This window comes from Podarcis tiliguerta (genome assembly GCF_965153285.1).
Source record: "Podarcis tiliguerta genome assembly, chromosome: 14".
Taxonomy (NCBI): domain Eukaryota; kingdom Metazoa; phylum Chordata; class Lepidosauria; order Squamata; family Lacertidae; genus Podarcis; species Podarcis tiliguerta.
Genome location: NC_139547.1, coordinates 22,746,341 through 22,755,433, shown reverse-complemented (window position 1 = coordinate 22,755,433; position 9,093 = coordinate 22,746,341). Strand labels below are relative to the sequence as shown.

The 9,093-nt window shown below is 46.5% G+C and overlaps 1 long non-coding RNA gene across 1 annotated transcript; it reads left to right on the top strand.

The window, feature by feature from the left end:
* The first annotated feature begins 6,926 nt into the window (after positions 1 to 6,926).
* On the top strand, positions 6,927 to 8,297 carry LOC310663951. The gene is made up of 2 exons (XR_014504710.1): positions 6,927 to 7,050; positions 8,166 to 8,297. It is a non-coding gene; the product is annotated as an uncharacterized lncRNA (long non-coding RNA).
* The last annotated feature ends 796 nt before the right edge of the window (positions 8,298 to 9,093 follow it).

Below are 9,093 nucleotides of genomic sequence, written 5' to 3'. Positions count from 1 at the left end.
AGGAAGGGGGGGGAACCTTTCAAATTATTGTTCTGGTGCCAAAGGTGCCCAATCACCTTACACCTGTGGATTAGTTCGTTGCCATGGAAATGCACCGTCGCTTTACAGGGCCACGATGCGGTGGTACCCAGATTACTGACTCTGAGAAACACAAAGGGGACGGAGGAATTGTGGGTTATTATTAGAGCTGCAGCTGGAGATTATGTTGTAAACCTGGGATTGCATGGAGTGGCAAATGGGTGGCGGGGGGGGGGGGAGAGAAATGAATATAGCTGTAGCCTTGAAACACAGCAGAGGTGGGGAGGCAGAGATGGAGGGGAAGGAGGGGTGCTCTCCAGTGATTACTGCAGGAATTGTCCCCTTTTATAATTTCCCCCCACCCAGCCTGAATAGGTATTTTCCTGTCAGCCAGAGTGAAAGGGTGGGAGATAGCCCGCTGAGTCTGCATGCCGGTACAAAAACCTAAGTCTGGAGCCTTTGTTTTTCTCCTTGAGGATGTGAGCAATATAGTAATACATTAGCAAAGTGTCCATTGCGCCTCTCTCTCTCTCTCTCTCTCTCTCTCTCTCTCTGTGTGTGTGTGTGTAGAGAGGTTAAAATCCAGAGAAGAGGGCACACAAACACTCATCAGGCACCACCCCGTGGGGTCTCTGGCTACAGAGGATGGAACACCCAGGGTCAGGGATGGAGCACAGGATGTAAAACAACAGCGCTTTCATATTCCACGTAGGAATGAAAAGCAGCCGCTATCACTGGATTCCTCTCTCTGCTCCTAGCCCAAATGCTGAGCAGCTCACAGGCTCCTATTGCACCCATCTGCTGCTACTAATGGGCTCACTCGCTGGGTGGGTGAACAATATAAGAAAGGTCTCATTCAGCCAGGGGGTCCTGAAACCCAGAGCTATCAAGCTCAACAATGGGGGTTTACAAAATGCTGTCAGTATACTTAGTCCTTGGCCCACAGAAGTATCCAAATGCATCATGTTACCGTGTAAATGAGTGGCTTCCATTCAAATGATTTCGATCTGTAATGATCTAAATCAACAGTCACCAACCTGGTGCCCAGGCACACCACCATGCCCATCAGTACTTCCTATGGTATCCGCAAGTGGTCTCAGCAAATATCCCGATAAAAACTGCCCACTGTTTGCTCTTTCTGCTCACTTCCTGTTTGCACAGGTTCAGGATCTTCTGCATTGAAGATGCCCTTGTAAACATGCCCATGTTTCATTGGAATTTTATGTGGCCTCCCGATCTCAAGACAGGAGAGGTGCAAAGAGATTCTCTCTGTGAGCAAGTGGGGGGAAGTGACTGATGTAGGTTCATTTTTCCCAATGCGGAGTGGGGTCATGCCCACACAATTTTGTGTCCTTTCTCTTTTCCTTCTCTTTTAGACATGGCAGCCATTCTGTGCTGCTGCTGCTGTTGTTGTTACTAAACACACTCCGCAGCAACCTTTCCCCCCCCTCTAACTTGCATTTTCTCTATAATTCCAAATGTTCGCTAGAGACAAATGATGGCTGCCTCCTGTCCTAAAGGGCCTTGGACCAGGATAGCAGAAAAATCACTTCTTGCTGAATAATCCTGCCACCTCCTTAAGATAGCCATCTGAGACACTCCTCTAGTACCATTCCCACATTCTGAGATTAAGTGGGTGAGAAAATAAAATGGAGGAAAGGAGACTGCTGCACGATACTGAGGGACTTGTAATTTTGTTTTATTTGCATATCTTCCTAGGGTTACTTTTGGTTCACCACATTTCTCTGATGAAACTAGGGACGTCTATTATTATTATTATTATTATTATTATTATTATTATTATTTTGTGCCCATCTGACTGGGTTGCCCCAGCCACTCTGGATGGCTTCTAACACATATAAAAACATAATAAAAAATTAAACATTAAAAACCTTCCCTATACAGGGCTGCCTTCAGATGTCTTCTAAAGGTTGCATAGTTACTTATCTCCTTGGCTTGGGGGGTCACATAATTCCATACCCCCTCCAACGTTTCTCCAATGAAAATAGGGACATCCTAAGGAAAAGTGGAACATTCCGGGATCTGGTCCGAAACCAGGACAGCTTCTGTAAATCCAAAACTGTTCCTAGAAAATAGGGACACTTGGAGGGTCTGTCTGTATGATAGGGATGCAGAATAAATTCAGTTTGGTTCACTTTTTAATGCAAACCTACCTAATTCACACTTTTTGAATCAAAAACATATCTAGCCTTTGAAATCTTCACTTCTGCATATTTTGCACTGCAGTCCTCCATCCAAACAATGTGCAGAAAAATGCATATCTTTGGGGAAATTGTGCATCAAACTGATGTGGAAATGTGGTGCGTTGAGACTGGAAAACTAAGGAACTGAAATTGACAGAAACATTCAGCCCTAGTTAGAAATTGTGCTGCGAAGAGTTAACAATCTCTTGGCATTAAATAAGTGATGGGTTGGAGTGCAGCCAACGTTTTGTGCTATATTGAATGGTGTTATGGCTAATGGATAAAACAATAGAACGGAACTGCTTTTGTTATCTGGTCAAGTCAAGCCTCATGTATCTTGATGCTGCCAGTTACTGCCTGTCTCTCTGTCATCTGTCTGTCTGTCTGTCTGTCTGTCAGTCTATCTATCTATCATCTGTCTCCAACTTTCTATCACTCTATAGTGTGACTACAGTAATGCCATAAGAAAATGAGAAGAGCCCTACTGTGTTTCACACAGATGCCTGTAGGAAGCACACAAACAGGACCTGAGTGCAGCAGCCCTCTACCCGCTGCACTGAGGTAAGGACTGTATAGGATAAAGGGTGGAGCCAGGGGTGGACCTTGGTAATGTGGCGCCTTGCGTGAGGCCAAATTTTGACACACACCCTTGTGCTGCCTTCCCAAAGCTACCTAAGCAAGGTGTCAGGCTTTGGAAAGGAGGCAAAAGACTCTGGCAAGGTCCTAGAGCACTCCTATCTCCTTTCCAAAGCTGGATAAGTGTTAACTGGGCTTTGGGAAAGAAGAGGGAAGACTCTCGGACCCTGTCAGAGTCTTCATACCTCCGTTCTGATGCAAGGGCCCACTGGGCTTTGGGAAGGAGGCGGGAAGGCTCGGCACCCTGTGTGGGGGAACCATCACACTCTTGTGGGGCTATGTAAAAAATGCATTCATGCTCCTCAGTGGCTTGAGACAGTGGAAGCTATTGAATTACTGGCCTCAACAGATGAGGATCCTGTGGTCAGGAGGTAGACCAGGCATAGGCAAACTCGTCCCTCCAGATGTTTTGGGACTATAACTCCCATCATCCCTAGCTAACAAAAACAGTGGTCAGGGATGATGGGAATTGTAGTCCCAAAACATCTGGAGGGACGAGTTTGCCTATGGCTGAGGTAGACCATGTCTCAGTTCAGAGCACAGAGAGATGCCCTGCACCCCTCCTTGCTCTCTGCAATCTCCAAGCCCTTCCTCTGCACATACTTTGCCCATCAAAACAACAAGCCTCTTGCTACCATAATAATTAGTACTAATCTGAAAGGAGGCCCTTTTGGCACTGTCAGTATATCCCCTCTGATGTCATGGACTGGTTGGGCATGAAGAAACGGTGGGAGGAACCAGTTAGGGAACCACCAAGGCAAGAAGGTTCAGAGCCCGGGGGAGCAGTGGTAGCAGGACGATGAGTGGTCAGAGGGAAAAGAGGGAAAAGACTGGGAAGAGGAGGTGCCACACGCTGAAGGGGTAACAGGTCTCAGTACGTTGGAAGAGTCTGGAGGCAGAGAGAAGTTCAGAAACAGAGGCAGAAGGTGAAGCAGGCGAATAGAAGGAGGGAGGTCAAGAGGCAGAGATGAGTCAAGCTAGTGAAGAGTCATGGGTGCCCCCCCCCCCCAGTGTGACAAGTTCCCTCCCCATCCCAACTCCCAGAACCAGGAGAGGGATTAAATAGGTGGAGCAAAGACAGGCTGCACACAGGCACAGTCTCCAATTGTTTGGAAGAAGCCCTGGAGCAGTAGAGACATAGATGGCTGTAGAGAGACAGGTACCTTTAGTCTTGGCAACTGATTTTATGGAGTGGGACCTACAGAACATGAGCTGCTGTGTTCATTAGGCTATCTGTGAAGGTCATTTTTTTCTAATAGTTATCTCCAGCTTTGAACTATGTGATTTACTGAGTGGCTTACTCTGCAGCACCTCAACAGTACTTTCCTCCTTTCAACAATATTTGTGTGATTGTTGCCCTTGCCATTGTGGGTCCTTAGGACCATCAGATAGCTAAACTGATGCCACACAGCTCATTACAGAATCCATAATAAACTAGGATTACCCACATGACTACTGTCTACAAACCCTGCCCTTCCTCTCAACTGGCTTTATGTGATCATGTTATCACATTACCAAGTCTAATTCACCTTGTTGCATCATGACATCATTCTGTTCCACTTGGGCTCCCCAGTTGGATAGGCCTGCCCATGTGATTATGCCTAAGAACACTTGCTATGTAGATGGGGCTGGGAATGTGGTGCAGGGATGGACTTTGGTTTCTCAAATTTCAGTGGCACCCTGCGTGAAGCCAAAATTCAACACCACACCACCTCTAGTCTTATTTTCTGTGTGTGCACTGTGTCATAGTTGCAACACCTTGCGGTGTGCCCCTCAAATCAGCACCCAGTGCTAGGGAACCAGTCACACTGCCTTTAAATCCACCTCTGATGGCAGTGAAACAGCAGATTAGGGGAAAGATGGCAAAGGCATCGTTGGGGGAAAGCAGTTTAGCTGTTTCCCCATCCCTTCAACTTTGTTTGGAAAACAGAACCTGGCGAGCATGCAGAACAACCCTCGTAATGATACTAATTTTGCATTTTAAAATCAACTGTGTGCAATCCACTCTGCTTTCAGAGATTTGAGGACAAATGCAATTCAGAGCTTGGGGCTCGTACATCCATTTCTTCATGTATCCGTGCGAAAACACAGTGCATTGCTCCTGGGGCGAACATCTGCTCACATCCAGTGCCACAGGCAACTTTCATCTGTCTCCTTCCAAGTACTTGCAAATGAGGGCTTATCACAGCCCTAGTGGCATCCGTCCCAATGTGTGGCGTATCGAAAAACACTTCCATCCTACCATCGTCCAAGCCCTTCACCTTGGCAATGTTTGGAAGTGCCCTGGGAGCGTGGCCACAGAGTCTCTTCTCTCCCCTCTCCTTTCACCTCCCCCCACCCCCCAATCTGCAGTGCTTGCCTTGCCTTTGACGTCAGCTTTGAAATTGCTCGCTGTGATGTGCCGTGGCTTTGCTGTGTTCCCTTTCTAGTCATAATATTGGTTCAGCCGTAACCTCGGCACTTTGAGGTATAATTGTCCCTGACAAGAGGGTGAATCAATGGTGGAGGGTTGATAAGCATTACATACAGATGACAGAAGTCAGGACATATCGGATTACTGCTGTGAATATAATAAAAGAGAGACGAAACATGTTGGCGGCTCAAAGACAAGCCATTTCATAACTCTCTAGTGGGGCTATTATCTTCCATTTACTGCCACTGATAACCAGGTTGCCAATGGTCTCCATAGGATCCAGTTACAATCCATTTAACATGTTGCTTGCCAGGCACAGCCAGGGTGGGGAGGCGATACTGACAATGATTTTTAGCTTCTTTGATTAGTTTTAGGAGGGGAGTTAGATCTGCCTTGACCCAGCTTTTCGATGAGATAAGACACCAAGCAGGTAATGCTTTGAACTTTTTTTCTGGGTTGGTGTGTGTTTGTGGGTATTAGCCTCTTAGGAGAACATAAAAAGAGCCCTGCTAGATCAGGCCAAAGGCCCAACTAGTCCAGCACCCTGACATCACAGTGGGTAACCAGTTGCCTATGGGAAGCCTGCAAGAAGGATGTCCATGGAACAGTCTTCTCCTCCCTACTAGAGATTCCCAGCCACTGGTAAGGTAAAAAGCTAAAGGACTCCTGGACAGTTAAGTCCGGTCAAAGGCGACTATGGGGTGTGGCGCTCATCTCGCTTTCAGGCCAAGGGAGCCGGCGTTTGTCCACAGACAGCTTTCCGGGTCATGTGGGCAGCATGACTAAACTGCTTTTGGAGCAACGGAACATCATGACGGAAACCAGAGTGTGCATGCAAACGCTGTTTGCCTTCCTGTTGCAGCGGTACCTATGTATCTACTTGCACTGGTGTGCTTTCGAGCTACTAGGTTGGCAGGAGCTAGGACAGAGCAATGGGAGCTCACCCCATCGCAGGGATTCAAACTGCCATCCTTCTGATTGACAAGCCCAAGAGGCTCAGTGGTTTAGACCACAGCACCACCCGCATCCCAGCAACTGGTACACAATGGCAATCCTCAACTAGCTGGACTGATTCAGTGTGTGGCAGCTTAGGTACCCCCTGCCCGTACGGGCCAGTCTTGACAGACTCTAGGGTTGTGCGCCCATCTCACTCAAGAGGCCGGGGGCCAGCGCTGTCTGAAGACACTTCCGGGTCACGTGGCCAGTGTGACATCGCTGCTCTGGCGAGCCAGAGCCACACACGGAAACGCCGTTTACCTTCCCGCTAGTAAGCGGACCGAACAACGGGAGCGCACCCCGCCACGGGGATTCGAACCACCGACCTTACAATCGGCAAGCCCTAGGCGCTGAGGCTTTAACCCACAGCGCCACCCGTGTCCCAGCAACTGGTACACAATGGCAATCCTCAACTAGCTGGACTGATTCAGTGTGTGGCAGCTTACAAGGTACTAAATCTGTGGTGTGTTTACAATGCAGTCAAACCAACAATGCACGTTTGCTAGATAGACACATGATAAGCGCTGAAGTTCAGAGTTCTGTCAGTTTCCTAGAGAGGACTCCTGAGAGACACTCCCACTGTGACCTGTCAGTGGGAGGGCATATCCATACATATAATTTCCTCACCTGGCCTTTCACCTCATTCCAGCAATGTGAGAACATCTGCATGTCAGACACCATTTTAAACTGGGCTAAAGTATGTCTTTGTAAATGGATGACCATTTTAAGCCTGCCTGAACAAAGCTGCTGTATCTGTTGCTCTTCAACAAGTATGCTGAGTGAGTAAGTGCTATTTTTAATTTTTACAAGACTGTTTGCATGGTTATTTTTTTATGTTGGAGGGACAGGGGAAATGCCAGAAAAAAATAGTCTGCCTTAAAGCATCCTGGATTACTTAAACCGAAAGGCTAAAACCAGCCTATCAAAGCTTCCCTATTAAATGGCGAAGGGATGCACTCTGCTGAACTCAGAAACATGAGGAAGGAAGGATAATACCTAGTATATCCTCTCCTAGCATCTAGCAAGAAAGAGTGGTCCCCAAACACTTCTCCCCCTCTCCAAATTATCCTCACAACAGTTCTGTGAGGTAGCTTAGGCTGAGAGACGGTGAGTGGCCCAAAGTCACCCAGTGGGATTCATGGCTGAGCAGGGATTTGAACCCAAGTCTCTCCAGCACTCTAATCAATACTCCACACTGGCTGTATATCCTAAAGACACTGCAGTCTCCACTGACCTTCATTCCAGGAAAACCAAACCTTAGAAAAAGCACAGGAAGTCAGGGAGTCTCTTGCCGCTCAGAGATTTGGGTGCAAGCAGCCATTGGGAAGGGCCATAGCTCAGTGGTAGAGCATCTGCTTTCCATGCAGAAGGTCCTAGGTTCAAACCCTGGCATCGCCGGGTAGGGCAGAGAGAGACCACTGCCTGATACTCTGCAGAACCATCTGCCAGTCACTGTAGACAATACTGAACCAATGGTCTGACTGAGGTATAGGGCAGCTTACTATGTTCCTAATGCATAGTATTCAGCACCATCAATGTGCATTGCCACAAGGTTCTGGGTTTAGTCTGAGAGACAAGGGAAGGGTGTTTATTGCTTTCACGAATCAGCTCTTTAGATCCATTGTTGAAATGCTGAGCTTCTGAAAAGATGCGAGGTGCACACATTCATTCACAACATTCTTAAGTGTGGAAAACATGCATTCCTTCATGCAATTATGCCGACAGAAAGCAACGTTTTAAATACTACATCAGAAGAATCTTTATTTGAATCAGCCACTAGCCATAGCAATAAAATGTACTGAAGATAGAGGTGAAAACTTAACTATGCAAAATACATTCTGGAGGTTTACATCAAATAATAGATCTTATTCTAATTGCCCCTGCTATTTTTTCCCCAGTTTTTGCTGTCATTTGATTATCTTGATCTGCTAGAAGAAAGAACACAGTAGCACATGGACATAACCAGTTTTCCAGCGGAATATTTTGAAATTGACCCTCAAGTACAGGTGAAGGCAGCATATTTAATCTTGTGTAAGTGAAAGCGCATCTTTATTTTGGAATTGTTAAATTTTTCAAATAGAGTGCCAACATGTCAAAATGACTAGGTGGAAAATAATCATATCATACAGAAAGTCACAATATAAAATAGTGGTATGTAAGTAGGGAGTTCTCCACCCCATTGTGAGACAAAAGTACCTGAAAGTCCACTCCAGGGTTCACTGGAGTCTCTTAGGAGCTGATACTTTACCATGGTGTCAATCATCTTTCATATTGATAGGTTTCAAGTCTATATGTGGCGTATGTGAACGGCATGAGATCTTGTTTTCAAGTGTTTGGCTTCAAATAGATTTAAAGCATTAGGCCTGAAAGTATGCATGCTTTGTTTTGTGGGAGAGAATACAGTGGTACTTCAGGTTAAGTACTTAATTCATTCCGGAGGTCCGTTCTTAACCTGGAACTGTTCTTAACCTGAAGCACCACTTTAGCTAATGGGGCCTGCTGCTGCTGCCACGCCGCTGAAGCACAATTTCTGTTCTTATCCTGAAGCAAAGTTCTTAACCTGAAGCACTATTTCTGGCTACACAGCCAGAGAAATCCGGAAAAAAATGTTTCATGTTCTCCAGCATTGCACAGAGAAATCTGGAAAGATCAGCTTCATCATGACGAAAATTTCCTGTTCTCTGTGGGAAATGAAACTTTAGACTCTACTAAAATTCTTCTGTGTAAGAAGCATGCTATCAAGGCAGGGAAGCTCGCCGCCTCCCCAGCTTCCGACAGATGAGGTGTTTTAGATCCAAGACAAAAGCCCTCGCCATCTTTCCTGGG